The sequence below is a fragment of the Periplaneta americana genome, chromosome 2 (genome assembly GCF_040183065.1).
Source record: "Periplaneta americana isolate PAMFEO1 chromosome 2, P.americana_PAMFEO1_priV1, whole genome shotgun sequence".
Taxonomy (NCBI): domain Eukaryota; kingdom Metazoa; phylum Arthropoda; class Insecta; order Blattodea; family Blattidae; genus Periplaneta; species Periplaneta americana.
In genome coordinates this window covers 142,257,739-142,275,984 of record NC_091118.1, presented here as the reverse complement: position 1 = coordinate 142,275,984, position 18,246 = coordinate 142,257,739, and positions in this window count along the sequence as shown.

The following is an 18,246-nucleotide window of genomic DNA, read 5'->3' as shown; positions in this document are numbered from 1 at the left end:
CCGTTCAGAGCAGAAGTGGTGTAAGTCAAAAAATGTAGCAATTAATATTCAATTTATTTAAACTATTAGTAGTCAGTGGATAGCAAGAAGGATATATTAATTGCTACTTTGCGCTGTATTTTACAGAATTTTTACTTTAAACCTCATTACCCAATTTTGACTTACACCACTTTTGCTCTGAACGGCTCATATAATACAGTAGATGTATGCATATCAGTCAGAATCTTTTATTATATCTTGATATAATAATGGGTTACAAATGTTTTTGTCTTAATAGATATTACAAATTTTGATAACAAGTATCCAAAACATTCTCAATAAAGGATAGGAAAACTGAAAATGTTGAAATATCGTAATATCTGAACAGAAAATAATGTATTCCACAGTACATAAAAAAACGCAATGACAACAAAAGTATCGTACCACGTGGCAGGAATTAAACTATTTACAGATTCAGAGAATGTTAAGGAGTGCCTTCTAGCTGTATGTGATACTTCATTTTTTAAATGTCCAAATTCAAAACAACGTGCTTGTATTGATATGATTTTGCAGAAGAGTAGCAGAGTCCGCCCTTGAACTTCAAAATATCAGTAATATGTAAGGTATTAGTTCTGTTACTTTGTATTGAAATAATAGTAATAACAACAATAATAATATTAATAATAATAATAATAGTAATAATAATAATAACCTCTAATTAAGTTCTGGCTAATATGTACATTTATTTTCAATCAGTAGTTCTCACTAGTCTATATGTGTCAGAGAAAAAACAACTGATTACATGCATCCTAAGTCTGATTAGTGATATAACACTGATCAGACTTAGGATGCATGTAATCAGTTGTATATATATATATATAATTCGTAGCAGCGTCCCCTGAACTAATATTCATTTCCTAGTTTATATTTCCTATTTCCACATTACATATTTCCAGTAAAGTTTTTCTTTATTTCTTGATATATGATTATCAGTAAATTTTGAATTACTGCATTTGACTTCGTGTGACTGGAAGATTTAAATTCTTCCATGTTGAAAACCGCTCACTAAACTGCACAACTGCACTGCAAACGTTAGCACGTAATGAAACTGCTTCTCTACTTTGCCTGTTGCTGTAATATAGTTACTAAAGTCATCCATCCGCACTTGTGGATGTACTCTGAGTTGTTTATGTGAACAGAGTATACATAGTAACTATACACAGAAGACAGCTAGTGCAATAGAGCTGTCGTGATCTATATGCGTGTTTGCACTCATCCTGAAAACTATGTTTGGCTACTAACTTCCGAGTCCTAATGATTATATTAATGTTATTCATCGGTACTTGTAACACTCAGCACTTGTAAAAATAGGAATATGTTTTAAGTTTATAACGATGACTGAAACTGTAGGCCTATTACACTCACATTTCCTACTACGGTAAGTATAATTTTATTTGAAATTTGAATATAATCTGTGTCACAACTCATCAAAGTAGAAACAAAGTCGTTTTATCTACGAAACACGTAGAGGGTAATAAATATAATGTGAATTATAACCACACAGTATTGCGTTGTGGGTGCAGGTAATTCATTTCATCTGCAACAGTCGAAGAGCATCGGATTATGACATAAATTTTCTAATTACATTGCACGGGTGATATATGGAACATAATATGCTTTAAGATTAATCTTTTTCTACTGCAAGGATTATGACGAATCCGATAAACAGACTTAGTGTAAATCCTGGCGTCCATACGCAATGCGAAGGCTACAAATATCGCGAAAACCTCTGCGCGATAAATCAATGAATTACTCCGCTCTCTCTCCGGGAAGGAGGAATATCGACACATTGCAATATTTATTGAGCAGAGATGAAAAATATCTTCGTAGAATGACAAAATGTGGCACTGGTGGAATAGCGTTTCCATGGTTATTAATTTCAGAAGCTTGCAGTATGTTTTAATGTAAGATTATGCAATATATTATGTCTTTACTGAAATATAAAAGGTAATATTATGTAGGTTCTTTCGACCCAATCACTATATTCTGTAATTAATTTTCATCAGTGCAAATAATTGAAGAGACTACATATATTTTATTAAAATATATAACAATTTAGAGTCAAAGAATGCTAAACTTGGACAATACCAGCGCGATTTTAGACCGCTTGCATTATTATTAATTTTTTGTTCCGTAATTTTAATAATTTGTGTTAGATATTGAGTTGATGAGTTGCTGGGGTCCGAGGAGCAACAGGACATGATCATATTTACCATGAAACTATCTCTAGCCCGTATACAAATAAAATAAATATAATATTAATTAATTCAATTCTAGCAACTAGGAAGAAAAAAGGCGTATATAGGGTGGAAGATAGCCTTTTACAATCCTTCAAATACATAACAGATCACGTCATTTAGGAACGTTTTGTCAAATAATGTTTTTCATACGCCCAATAGTTTTTGTAATATTTCGAGAAAACAAATGTTGCAACCTTGTAGATAGTAGCAGTGTTTACTTGGCGAGATTATTGCATCCCAGCATAATGAATGCCACTTCAATCACCTACTTGGCAGAGATTTTGAGAGGAATGTACACACATACCGTTTTGTAAACAAAAACATCTGTTGAGAATGCAGTCAATTCAAAATTTATGTAATAATAACATGTTAATTATATGAACTATGTTATTCGTTATCCATGATGAAACGTTCGTAATTGTATCGTTTCAGTACTAAATTTAGTACGAAAAAACATGTAATTGGTTTCCATTACATTTTAAGACAATTTCATCATTAATACAGTAGAATGAAAAATTATGCATAAAACAAAATTAATCCATTAAATACATATTATTTTACATTGAGGATCACAACTCAATTACAAGAAGTGTTTGAAAGAAATAAATAACTTTGAAACTAAATGAAAATGATACACATTAATGTCAGGTACACTGTTAAATTTTGTACACCATTCTCTACAGTGTCTTTTAAAGGTATTGTTCAAAGTGTCCACCAGTTGCGTACACCTAGCTCGGCCACATGGTTTGCGTACGTAAGAAACAGTGTTGCCAGAGTGTCACAGCCCTGTTCTCATGCAATGTGTACACGAGTATTAACGCGATTTATTCGAAATCTGTGTTATTTTCCACGCAAATACCACTGCAACATGCATATATAGCTTACTCGCCTTACTCTGTCATCCTACATGAGATAAAAATTCAAGTTTGAGCAGTTTCATGAAAAACTTAATCATAATTTCAAGTTACAAAAGACCATTTTTTTTCGAAAACCGCCCTTCTGGGAACAAAATATTATTAGACTTTCCTGTTTGTCATAATTCGAAATATCATATCCCAGAAGGATTGTAAAAGGTTACCTTCCATCCTGTATAAAACACAGTGTGTAGGAACATAGGCAAAAGAATTTAAAAACCTAAATAGAGGAGCTTTTTTTAAAAACTGAACATGTCCATTTTTAGAAATTACTACAAATATGCGTCTCTATAATAAACGAAGATTTTTCTTCGGTAAAAATTTATGCAAATAGATTGCAAAGAAAAATCTTTAATATTTCACCATAGAATACGTTTTGTTCATTGCAGAGAAGTAAGTTTTTGGCATTTGAAGTGTATTTTCATTTATTGGACATATTAAGTTTTGAAAAAAAGTTCCTCCTATGTATTACTCAAGGGCAAATCATGATGACACAATTAAAAGCAGGAAACAAAGGACCAATACAGGAAAGTTTTCGTTTTTAATTAGGCTCACAAAAGACAGGAACTAGTTGCTTACAGCGGCTTTTGAGGGCTCTTCCATGACAATTAAAAAGATTAAAAAAATAACTCGTTATAATAAGAACAGACTTCTAGAAATTATATGCTTAAATTACTGTTTTAACACTCACATAATCACTAATGAACGTTATTGAATAAGTAATGACTACTTCACTGTGTTAATATTGCAAGTTGACTGCTTGACTAGTTTCGACGTGGTTTGCGCCATACTCTGAATTCTAGAGAGTTCCAGCTCTATCTTCTGGTTTCTTGTTCTGGTGGGGTGTGTTCATTATTATGTCGAAAACGTTGTGTGTTTTTAAATTCAGTTGAGTGTTCAGAAGTTGTTGTGGGTGTATTTTTTAGTGTTTGTAAATTTCATATTGTTCTAAAGTGTCGCGTTTCTGGTTTTTTGGCTGGATGTGTAGTATTGTGTATACTGGGCTTACCTATATGCCTGATGATGGAACATGTATGTAGTTTTCAAAGGTTGAAATTTTGGTCAGTGTATGAGACCGGTGCCCACCCAGAATCGTGGACAGAAACCAAATGCTTCTATTGGTCAGTCTCGAATGGGGATTAAGTCCTTTGTCATGAGACTCTTCATAAATACAGATCTGCTTCTGTGGAGTACGGTTTATTCCAGATAGTGTAATACAGCATTGTTCTAATCCTGCTGTCTTAGTATACTTTAGGTCAAACTTGAGGGGAAACTATGATGAAATAACGGTTAAAAATTTTAAAAAATCTACTGTTTTGTTTTTATGTTCGTATTTATATTTGAATCTTCTAGTGTCATAATATGGTTTCGTTTCCTATTTGAGAGCCCTTCAAACTATGTCACATGACTTTTATATATTGTAATAGAGAAGAAAGAGATTGCAAAAAAAAAAAAAAAACAAAAACAAAAAAAAAAAAAACAAAATGCTCTCTGTGCTACACAGACAAATCCCGTTCTAATTGAAAACCTTCATCCTTCTAAGGTACCATCCAATTATAACCAAATGTGGCCTAACACACGTTGCGTGAGTTGAGAGAATTTTTTTAATGTTGTTTTCTCGACTTTAAACTTTTAAGTAGTTTCTGGAATAAAAAAAACTCCTTGCACAACAGTTACTGTCATATTGGTTTGAAACTTCTCACCGAGGTCAGTCAAATGTTTATAAATAAATTTTAATTGGCATGAATTATAATTCATTCATTAATAATAATTAATAATTAATTCATTAATAATTATTATTAATACTAAGTACCTAATAATTATATTGCACTTACATTAAAATAGGCTATAATGGTAAATTCATGAAATTTAAATTTTATTGTGACCCTCCATTTAGACTGCACTCAAACGTTAACTAATTTTTATTCACATGACTTTTTCCAAGCTTCTGAGCAAATATGAACTAAAATTTTGAAAACTTTGTTACAAGGAGCATTTTTATTTAAAAAATATTTTTTCAAACTTATTAGCTCTAATGACACCAAATTTTTGACAGGTGATGGTATTATATGCATGTTTATGTAGATTAAAATTAATAAATTTTGAATGAAAATTGTAGAAGTTTTAAAAATCACATTAAACGTCCCCTTAAAAGTATAAAATGGCATACCTTTCTGCCATGCCTCTTGTTATCACCTAATGGGCGTGAGACAATGACGTCATGCACTACTAGAAGACGGAAGCACTAAGTTTTGAATGTTGCCTGGAAATAACAATATGATACCACCGTTCCTGTTGGATGATCGTTCTCCTCTGCTGAGGCATGAGTATCCTCTTCAGTCCCAAATTTATATTTAAAAAAAATCGGTCACATAATCATTCCGGGGTTCCAAAAATCCCAAATAAAGTCTTCACAGAAAATCAAATTTTGGGGAAATTTAGGCTCATGGTACCTCTAAATTTTAAATTCTAATCTATAATTCTGGTACAGAATTTTTTCAAAAGTGATACTCTTCATTTCTATCAAATTTAATTTTTCAGAATATTCGAAAGTATCCAAGACACTGCAAAAAAATTAAAAGAAAATTATGTATCGTAGCCTATACTCTAAAACAGGACAGAAGAGGGTATGTGAAGTCAGCAGACGGCTGATCGAGCTTGACCCTTCATGGGCTGTCGCTCAAGGATTTATTAATATTAATAAAACTGCGAGAAGGCTTGCCTATCCTGAAGGAGATAACACTAGCATAACTCCTTCGAGAAAAAACACTTTGCTACAGTGCACCACTGTAATAGCTCAAAACTGTTAGGTCATACGTGAAAGCTTGTATAATTTAAAATGTTTTTCGCGTTCGAAAACGGCGTATAATTCCAGTGTCGGGCTGTGACAATCAATTAAAATTACCTAACTCATCTCGAAGGTATGTAAGTAACATCCTAACATGTACTGTCACAACACGTAAACGCATGGGAATTTAATTTGATTCGCCGACCAGCTGATGTTCTGCAATTAATACTTTCATTGTATGGCATCATGCATGTCCGAGCTGCAGCCATATGGCATGCGGAGCGAATCTGATAATAACTTTTTGTGAACTCATGCCATCGGGAACAAATATAAACACTCAGTTACGTAACAGAGCACTCTGTTAATAATTCTACAAAATTATTAACTGGTTTCAGGTTGAATTCTTAATTAAAATAATTTCACAGTACGTTTGAGAGAGAGAGAGAGAGAAAGAGAGTGAGAGAGAGAGTAAACATATTTATGTTTGTGGAAATGCAAATATAGAACGACATTTTACGAAGCCAGAAATAGAATATATTGAAAAATAACATTGAACAAATGTAAATTTGAAAACTACTTCAGAGATAAAAATCTGTTACCCTTCTCTCTGTCTAAATGGCTAATTCATGTCGCGTTAAATGATCCAATGGTTACTGAGCTAGCTAACGGACACGAGAGAATTCAATTTTCCCATTTATAATGTTTTTAGATTATGAAAAAGCCTTTGATAAAGTAGTACGTAAGACACTGAGGAATATTATGAAAGGAAAAGGGTTACTCAAATCACCTGATAAATGTGATTAAAAGATTATGTTAAAGTAAAAGAATTTTAATAAACAAACAATAAAAGATGTGCAATAAAACAGCAACAATAAACCGGAGTGTTCAATAAGACTAACCACTTCCTCCAGCACTCTTCAGCGTTTTTACGGAGACCGCCATTATGAAATGGAAACGAAATTTTAAGTGTGTGATTTAATTTTAATATTGTTCTATTTGAGGACAATCAGACAACTTTCAAGGAAACGCAAAGTTAATTACAACTCAAAATTCTGAATTTTATTTTTCTTTTTCTAGTGACTTGACTAAATGATCAATTAGCTTGGAGTAGAAAGTGCCTGTAAATTCTAATACATGTATGAGTAGAGGTTGTTTTGTAATAAATTCTCTGAAAAATGACAGAAGAAAGAAAAATAAATTACGAAATTCTCATCACTCAATATTTACATCAAGAATATTAAGAACAGACTGAATACAAAATTATTCAAAATTGTCTTCTTTGGATTTCAAATGGCGTAGCCAACCGATAATAGCTGCACGTATGACACTTAGACCCAAATTGTTTGCTTCTCGCTTCAAATTACATTTCAGGCTCTCCGAAATTTTATGTTGTGAGAAGCAGGTTTTCCTTTCCAAAATTGAATTCAGTGAGTTTTGATGTGGACTTGAGGATGAACAATTTGTATGCAAATAAAATATGAAATATTTTACTTAAGCCACTTTTGCATGTTTCCAGTCCACTTTTGCATGTGTGAGACGTGCCGAGCCTTTTTGAAAGACCGAATATTGATTTTTAAACATGGTTGAGGGGCTTCACAACCCTCTCTAAAACAATATTTTTGTACACCTTACTCTTTGTTTCCATACTTTTTTTAAAAAAATGCACTTCTGTTACACAAAGATACGACACCCTCAACCAATCTACCACACATGATGGATGATCTCATTGAAAAAGAGGAACAACCTGACGGGCTTCCTGGCTGCTATGGGCACACACTATCGTTTTGTTGAATTTTTCTCTTCAATACGGAAAATTTTCTCTTCTGTGAAGAGAATATTTTCGTGTCGAATTTTGGCGTGCCAGCGGAGAGGACTATTTGATCTTTGAAAACTAAAGGATTTCTTCTAATTCATTCTCGAATAGTTTCCACCACTGCTGTCGATCAACTGAACAAGATCAACCATATCTCTCTCTGTCATCAACATATCCAAGTTTCTTGTATCGCTTAACAGTACGATAAATGAAACTTAAGCTGATTTCTAGCAGTTTTAACAGCTTAAACATTGTACTTGTCGAATGTTTGCATTTATGTAGTGCAGTAACTGCCACTTTCTTTTTTTCTTTTATTTCCTTTTTCTTTCGTCTACCATTCCATCTGAGTACTGACTGGTGTCACTGTTTATTACTGTCTTACATCCCTCTCAACTTACGATAGGTAGCAAACCACCAGGTGTGTGTTGTTGGTTACAGAATCAGCGACCTGAACATGTAACATAATGGGTAAGAAAAGTAAATAAGTAAATGAATTTCATTTGTGGCACATCAAGAAGAGCGTAACAAAATAAAACAAAGAAAGAAACACAAGTTGAATTTCATGAAACTCTGAAAATAGGCTTTTGGGCATTTCACCGTGTTCTGGAATTTGACATTTCCAACGTTTCGAAACTACTCAGTGAAGTCTGTCTACCCTCTAACAGCATGGGCCAAGCAATAAAAACTAATCTTCATTCCATATAAGAAAACTTCGCATTTAAACAAATGTACGTATCTGAAGCTCTTCCTATTCGTTTCAGGACAAAGAACCTTTTTATGACATCTAGAACGCGACGTTAAATGGTTCGGTGTCTGAAAGCACAACCTGTTAAATATATCCGAAGTATTAATGGGAGATTTGCTGTTTTTCTAAGATACAAAAACGAAATACGATATTTAAAGCAGTTGAAAATCTAATTGAGGCTGTCAAGGAAGAATGTGATTTGTAAGCGAGTCGATGACGATCGTTTACTATAAGGCTTGATGTTAACATATCAAGGAGGTTGTGCAATTCATCTATGATTACTGCACTACTCAGCCAGTTTCAGTTATTGTTTGCTCCTTGTACTGTATTTCAAAACGGCATATACGTACCTCATACACATCGGGCACAGCTTTGCCTAGTGCGTTACTCCGTCCGACAGATGGCAGGCCCGTCGCAGGGAGATGGTGGGATAATAGATAAGAAGTGATGATGAAAGGGTAATGAGGATTGGAAAATATCCAAGTGAGGATAGCTGGCTCCTTGGATCGAAACCTGGACTTTTCGAATTAGACGAGAATGATAACCATTAAACGATCGTGTTCGATTGGGAGCGGATATTTATTTATTTATTTATTTATTTATTTATTTATTTATTTATTTATTTATTTATTTATTTATTTATTTATTTATTTATTTATGTATTTATTTATTTATTTATTTATTTATTTATTTATTTATTTATTTATTTAATGTGCTGTACAACAGCCAGTGGCCAATTACAGTTCAGCACAAAGAAATATAACAAAAACATTGAAAACGATATAAATTACAATAAAAGTATAATGGAATAATTATTAAAATAATGAGAATTAACTAAAATGATAATTACAAATGAAAGAATGGAATCATATAAATAGTATTACAAAAATATACAAGATGACGAGAATAATATTATAATACATATTTAAACAAAAGGCATAATTATTATTAACAACTGAAATAAAACTCAAAACGTACAGTATATACTACACATTAAATGGATCCAAGTTTAATCCGTGCAAGTTAGCATATTTTATACATCTGCAGACCGAAGAGAAAGATTTAGAATTTCTATTAAATAATAATAATAATAATAATAATAATAATAATAATAATAATAGGCCTAATGATAATAATAATAATAATGCCAGAAGAATATAAGGAATGAATGTTAACAATAAACACAAATAAATTAAAATACGTAAAAATTGGATCGGAAAACGTATTATGTGTTTTTCTCGTGTTAAATTTACATTACCTCGTTAACATGTTTCAGCCTGTTATAGGCCATCATCAGAACTCAAGATATATAAAAATTGGAGTTACGGCATAAGATTTGATTATTAATGAAGAGCAAATTATAAGACACCATAATGAAATCGAATATTTATGAATAAAGATAAATCAAGTTGGAGATTAATGAAGAAGAAGTAATAGTAAAAAAATAATAAAGATAAATTTGCGATATCAGCTGTGAGACAAAAATATTCACAAGGAAACAAAAATCAAGTTCTACACTAGCATTAGAAAGACTATATTACTTATGGAGCAGAAGTTTGATCACAAAAGAAAAGAAGACAATTAAAATTACTTGCTACACAAATTGGTTTTTGGCGTAGAACAAGCAGCTAATATATTAGAAGAGATAAAAATTAGAAATAACTCAACAAGAAATGAATATAAATAGTACAATTTTGGACTGCATTAGAATGAAATAGTTGCAATGGTATGACCACATAAAACGGATGGAATAGCAAAAACTACAGAGCAGCACACTGGAATGGGTACAGCAAGGAAAGCTCAAGAGAGGAAGATCGAAAACAATGTGGAGAGATGGTAAAAGGCGCGCTATACTAGAACTACAGTACATCTCAAGGAGGATCGGTGGAATAATAGAGAAGAATAGAGACGGACTATTGGATGATGTGATTAACATTGAAGCAATCAATATAATAATAATAATAATAATAATAATAATAATAATAATAATAATACGGTCAGCGCGTCTGGCCGCGAAACCAGGTGGCCCGAGTTCGAATCCCGGTCGGGGCAAGTTACTTGGTTGAGGTTTTTTCCGGGTTTTTCCCTCAACCCAATACGGGCAAATGCTGGGTAACTTTCGGTGCTGGACCCCGGACTCATTTCACCGGCATTATCACCTTCATTTCATTCAGACGCTAAATAACCTAGATGTTGATACAGCGTCGTAAAATAACCCAAATAATAATAATAATAATAATAATAATAATAATAACAATAATAATAATAAAAGAATGTTATTGTTTATTAATGTGTCATCAGAGAAATTCTCAGGCTAATTTCAATTGAAAATCAACAACTAATCGTTTTAATATACTTTGCATATAAACACACATAGTGATCAGTGATCACCAGACATCGGATTCTAGGGCAAATGCCTATTTTGTTTCTTTAGGAGAAAAGTAAAAATAATTATTAATATTTGTGTTTCATGGAAATTGAAAGGTATTCAAAGAGTTTTATAGTGCCCTAAAATGCCCTAAAACGGTTATTAGAGCCTAATTTGTTAATATTCGCCTAAAAATGCCTAACTCACTGTAAAGTTTCGCATTTTACTCTTACTTTTTATAATTTATACATGCATTCACTGCGAAATTTAAGGCATTTAAAAAGTGGAAAGTTTGCTTCACACCGGCCATGAAACCATTGATAAAGGAAACAAGATGTTTTGAATCTCACGACACTCGCAATAGATTTCACCGAATTTAACATGTTTGGAGGCATAAATGCCGACAAAGAACCAACCTTAGTTTTGAAGCAGGCAACAATCACAACATGTGCTGCTACCGATTCAGAGATATACTATACTATAAAAATGACTGCTTTCGGTCTGAAACCGATTAGCTGTACTGCCCTTCAGAGTGTCATAAAATCACAATTTTTGGAGAAAGAGTGTTTTTGAAATATTTATGAAAAGTCGTAAAACTGCGAATTAGTAGGGTAAACCGTTACAAAATATTTAAAAGAATGGCCCTCCTAGTGTTAACACTACCAGGAAATGCAACAATAAGTGGAACTTTGTATTTTTGTCCAATTGAATCTCAATAACAACGATTCATTTGAATGCTTGTTAACAGTTGCTCTTTCCCTCACCTTATTTGTGTTGAGAAGTTTTGAGCGGTAGGACGTTTTCCTGTGAAGTTTAACGCGATAATGCCGAAAAATATAAGTGCAAAATCTACATTGATCCGGCAATGGCTAACAGAATATTCAGAATTCATTTATGATGGAAAAATAATATTCTGCAAGGTTTGTAGCAAACAGGTATGTAACAATAGTTGAAATATATAAATTCTATTAATTTTAATGAGTAGGCCTATAATATTTATACATTGACTGAGCTATCCTGACGTATAATTCTTTTTAAGACCACTACACTTTAACCTTTTAAATTCCGATAGTTAAAGTATTTGCAGGTCATTAAAATTTTGATTGTTCGAACCCACTAACTTTGTGATAGAAATACGGCAATACAACAATTAGGATTTTATTTTAATTCAGTGTACTTTACATTTTTAGATTTCGCAAGAAAAGAAGTGCCACCTAAAGCAGCATGTGCAAGGAGCGGCTCATAAGGCTAAAGCTCAGCAGAAAAATCAACTGCAACAAACTTTACTAACACAGCCTACTTCATCCAATCTCAGCAGCAATTTCTATGCTGATTTAACCAGAGCGTTTGTTGCTGCTAACATTCCCTGGAATGCAATTGAAAATCCGGTTTTAAGACAGTTTTTACAAAAATACTGCAAACAAAATATCCCATCTGAGTCGACCCTAAGAAAAAATTACTTAGACAGAATGTACAATGAAACTTTAGCTTCCATTCGGGAGGATATAGGTGATTCTTACATATGGGTCTCTGTGGATAAAACCTCAGATCCTATGAATAGGTATATAGCAAATATGGTAGTAGGAAAACTTAGTCCTGATGGACCTTCGATTCCACACCTCGTATGTGTTGAGGAACTTTCGAAAGTGAATGGCCAAGCCATTGCTTATTTTGTAAATAAAGGCCTACAGTCTTTATACTCAGGTAATATAGACGATTCTAAAGTTATGTTGTTTTGTACTGATGCTGCCTCATACATGGTTGCTGCAGCTCCACTTCTTAAAACATTTTATCCTAACCTCACGCATGTAACCTGTCTAGCACATGGCCTTCACAGGGTTTCTGAAACAATCCGGAATGAATTTCCTCTTGTCAATTCGTTTATTTCTAACACAAAAAAAAAATGTTTTTGTAAAGCCCCATCCAGGATTTCAATATTCAGAGAGAACTTTCCAGATATCCCACTCCCACCTCAGCCGGTTGTTACACGATGGGGAACCTGGATTCAGTCAGTGGTGTATTATTCTAAGTATTTTAAAGAAGTGGTCACAGTTATTGATAAATTACCTGAAACTGATAGTGCAGCGTGTGTGAAAGCAGTGAAAGATTGTCTGAATGACTCACGAGTGAAAAACGATATTGCCTACATAACATCAAACTTTTCTTTCATATCTGCAAGCATTGAACAATTAGAACGTGAAAAACAATCTCTTTGTAGCCAAATAGCAATAGTAAAGGAAGCTCAAGTGAACATACATTCTGCTTTGGGCGAAACTGGGAAAAAAAAGTTAAAAATAAGTGGGACAACGTATTAAATAAGAATGTAGGATTTTCATTGTTGGAAAAAGTATCAAGAGTGATATCGGGGGAAAGTGTAAATGTTCCAGTAAGTATTGATGTTTTTGTATTGTACCTAATTTAAAATTTGCGCGCCTCACATCAGTTTCGGTTGAAAGAAGTTTTTCTGCTTTCAAAATGATTCTCAGTGACAAAAGGCAAAGGTTAACTGTGGAGAATTTAGAAATGATTCTGGTGGTGTACTGTGCAGATAATTATAATAAAGTCTGAGCATGGAACTGAATTTCAATAACTTAAAATGAGTAATCTTGATATCAATAATCATTATTTCATTAGTTTCAATATATTAAATTTGTGCAGCTCTGTTTATAAATATAACATAGTATTCTTTTTTAATGTTTAAACATATTTTTTGTGCGTATTTTAGTGTATAACTAAAAATTTCAGTGAAAGAAATAAGTATGATACCTTGATGTGCCTAAAATGCGTATTTTCATTAAAATAGAGCCTAATTTTACAAATTTTGAGCTTATTTTAGGCGCCTAAAACTGCAATTTTTAGTGCCTAAAAATCCGATGTCTAGTGATCACCGCACAGACATTCGAAAATTCCTAGTTTGATTCATTCATCCATATTGTTCTGCCCAAGGGCAGGTCTTTCACTGAAAATCCAGCATTCTCCAGTCTTCCTTATTTCCTCTCCCCCCCCCCACCTCTTAGTCTCCGCATACGATTCACGTATCATGATGTTTCCATCAACTGATGTATTCTTCTGCCCCGAACTTTTCTTCAGTTGCAGTGCACCCTGCAGTAGGCAGTTTCTTCTTAGGGAGTGATCCAGCCAATTTCTCTTCCTGATCAGTTTCAGCATTATTCTTTCTTCATCTGCTCTTTTTAGCAATTTCGTTTCTTATTCTGTCAGTTCATTTCACACGCTCCATTCTTCTCCATATCGTTTGATTTTAAGGCGTATTATTTGTATTAAAAATGTCATATCTCTTTAAAATTGTGTATCATGGAAGGAATGAAACCAGCACGTTAAAGCAGTTCAGGAAAAGTTGTTAGAAGCAAGAAAAAATTTTTCAATAAAATGTCGTTTATCAATATTATTAGTTTTTATAAATGCATCCGCTTCTACTGTCATTTACGAGAAGCAGCAGCAGCAGCAGCACTGCAGTACGACTTTCCGTCCCGAGCGGTTCGTCCCAGAAATTATTTTGTCGCAAATAGTTTTCTTGCCAGATTAATGTTCGTATCACGCGACTGGGACCAAAACGAGACATTTTTGTCCTAAATCTTTTCTCTCACGTTTCTATTCGTTCCACTCTTTAGGTACTAATATAAAGACAAGGCTATATGTTATGGTTAGAGTATTCTCAGAACTCATACAACATTGTCACTTAAAGATACAGTGTTTGTTGTCGTTGCTACAGCATTACAAATCAATAGGTTTCTAAATTGGAAGCGTAAATTACAAAATTATCTGTAAATGGACCGGCCAAGCTGACTATGTCTAAAAGAGGGAAACCCAAAATCATTTACAAAGAGTTCTTATACACAAAACACAGGGAAGGAGATGTTAAAACCGACTGGAGATGTGAGAAGAGAGAACAGTGTTCAGGTCGAGTACATTTGGCCATAGGTACCTTACAGGTACTGTATGAAAAACATACACATGCTCCAGATTGGGGTAAATGCAAGGTCACAGAAGTCGTTTCAAGTATTAGGGAAGGCGCTTTAACATCAAGTGAAAGTACGACAACAATAATAATTCGACACGTATCTTCCACATCAATTGAAACCCCGTGGGAGGTTAGAATAACAAAATAAATCAAATCATGGAAAAGCCACATCCATCAATTATTATTAATGAGTTTCTAGATAAATTACAAAAGAAGGCATCAGTAGTGGCCAGAGAATTCGTGCGTGTTGAAGTCGGTAGATCTCCAAGAAAGAGAAGAAAAATTCATGAAGCCGTAAATCGTTATGAGTATTTGTTTCAGGTCATTAGTCTGATGTATATTTGAATTAAATAAAGCTAGTACACTGTTAAATCATTTGTAATTTGTTTGCATTTTATCAGAATTTCATAAAATATACAAATTACTTTAACTTCATCTTAGGACGTACAGGCGTTTGAGACGAAAAATCGGGACACAAAAAGAAGGGACTAAGCATCTCTGGAACATAAAAATTGGGACGAAAGTTACTGGTACCATTTGCTTGGGACACATCGTCGTACATTTCAACAGCACAACCACTATCACCATCACTATCACCACCATCTCCACCCTTTAAGGATTTGATCATCTGGCCGTTCATCATCATTGACTTGATAATAGTTTTGATCACTGTAGATTCATAAGAATTCGATGCAACCGTATTATTGTGTAAACATGATACAAAGTCAGAAGTTAATTTAAGACTCATAACAGAACAAAGGAAATGGTCATGCGTACAGACGTTGTTCTTATAGAAATCTAGTCTACAGGGTGATCCATTTGGGCATGGATAAAATAAAAACATCGAAAAATATTTACTACTGAATTTTATCCATTGAAACTTTATGCATAAGCGCTGAAAGATGGGAGATTCCTCAGAGCTCAACATGACCCCTCATTGCGCACTCTGTACAAATCATAACAGTGATGCAATTCAGTCCATGTCCGTTGTAACATAAGAGGGGTGATTTGTTGATAAGCTTGAGTAAGTTTTACTCTCAGATCATCAATTTTCCTGGGTTTCTGTGAATAGATAATGTCTTTAACAAAACCCTAGAAGAGGTTAGATCTGGAGAGTTTGGGGACCAAGCCAAGAGATAGCTGTTTCTCGTACTGGGTTTCGCCTGCGACTTTCTGCATTTTTTTAGCACTGACCCTGTTTCTATAAATGTTCTATACCATATTTGTATGGAATCGTATTTAGGTACATTACGCACAACATACTCACGTCGAAATTCCCTTTGAACTCTTTTAACACTCTCAAATTTAGCATATTAAAGAACACAAGGTGCCCGCTGTTGATCTGTAGTAGCCATTTCAATCATCTACGATTTTTATTCGTCCTTCCAGATTATGCATTGTTGATTGTCATATATGGCCTCTCCTATCTTTTAATCACAATATAACCAGCAGGAAATTTTTCCTACTATCATAATAACTTTATAATAAAAAATTAATATTATCTATACCCAAACGGATCAGATAAGATCTGCTAGGTTTGCAAGCACAAATTTTACTGCTTGACTAACAGTGAAGAATATGTTACTAACATAGTAGACAAAATTAAGCTAAATTGTACAAAATCAATAGGTTAGAGTACTTATAGCAGATAGATATATATATAGAAATTATATACTTGTGTTTACCAATTAATAAAATGTTGTTTTTCTCAGTCTCTCCACGTTACGTAATGTTTGTTCTGCTAATGGATTGAGTCCGTATGCCAAAGTTCGGGTAATCAATTGGAGGCACAGTAATGGAATCGTATTTGTTTAGATAATTAACCCGTGGCATGGGCGCGTGTGTATGATTGGATGCTACGCTATAAGCACCGTGTAATCACATTGCATATACCCACTAGGGGAAGGGGCACGGTAACTTCCTTACGTCGTGTATAGGGTTGTGTACCATAATTCACTGAAAGCTATTACAGGGCTATTCTCAAGTCATTAGTCAGCATTAAAGTAGAAAAAATTGTGCAGTATTATTCCAACATAGACGAAAAAAATTGATAAATGGAATTTAGAAATCCGAGGAGAAATAAACACGAGTAATAATAATACAGAATGTTCACATGAAACCTTCACAACTTCAGATGTAAATAACAAATTATTGAGATATTTGTTGTTTATTGTTAGTAAAATAACATGTACAAAAATACAGTCTTAATTCTTCCCTGAAGGAGTAAAAACGCGTGCTCAGGGAGTTATCTAAACACATGCTTAACACAAAGATAATTATTTGATACAAAGTGGGTCAAGAAAAAAAATTATAGGAATAAATTAACTTTAAAAATGCAATTTCAATTTTAATAATTTAAATCATACAAATACATACACATATTAAATCAATATGTATTCTTTAAAAATTAAATTCCTAACGCTATTTTTAAATTTCTGACACTTAAATTTTCCAAATTTGGGTATTTTTCAATTATTTTATTATATAACCTTGGACCAAAGTAGGTACCATGGCTAAAATCTGTGCTTGTGAAACACTTTGGTTCCTCTAGTCGTATAAAATCGGATTTTTTAGTTCCATATTTATGATGATGATACAATTTGAATTTATTACGATTTTTATGTATGAAGTTTAATATGGCAATATAATAAATCTGTTTAATTTTCAAAACATTAAAATCAGTGAACAAAAGCTCGGATGAGTAATCAATTGGTTTATTAAGGCATATTTTAATTATTCTTTCGTGAATAAGTATTAGTGGAGTGAGATTAGAATTACAAGCATTTCTCCATCCTAAAATTCCATATTGGCGAATGAATTGGAATAAAGCTAAATAAATGAGACGTAAAAAACACAAATGATAAAATTAATCACCATAAATACCTGCTCCTGGTCATACTGAAAGATGACGAGTGGAAGGTTGTTCTTTGCGAAGAAATAGAGAGAATAACACTACAATATATAACGAGAATCGAACTCAATTTCTTAGGATTACAAGTCTTTAGTGGACAACGCTGCATGTAGGTCTTTAATATTTAAGTGTTCTAGCCTTTTGTAAAAATAAAACGCCATGACTTTTCCCTATGTCCTTCAAAGTCTGAAAAATTTACAAGTCATCATGCTGAAGAGGCAGGAAACAAAATCGGCGAACCTGTATTTCAAAGCTTGTCATATGCAAACATAAGCTCATGCCTGCAAGGCCCTACTCAACTGGTTTCGTATGTACTCCCAATAGCTGGGTAATTCCGCTTCTTGAATTTTCAAGGTCGCTCAGACATTTAAAAATGTGACGTAGGACCCATAGCCATGTTCATTGTGCACGTATACCATTAAGATACTGTAGGGGCTCAATTTCATTTC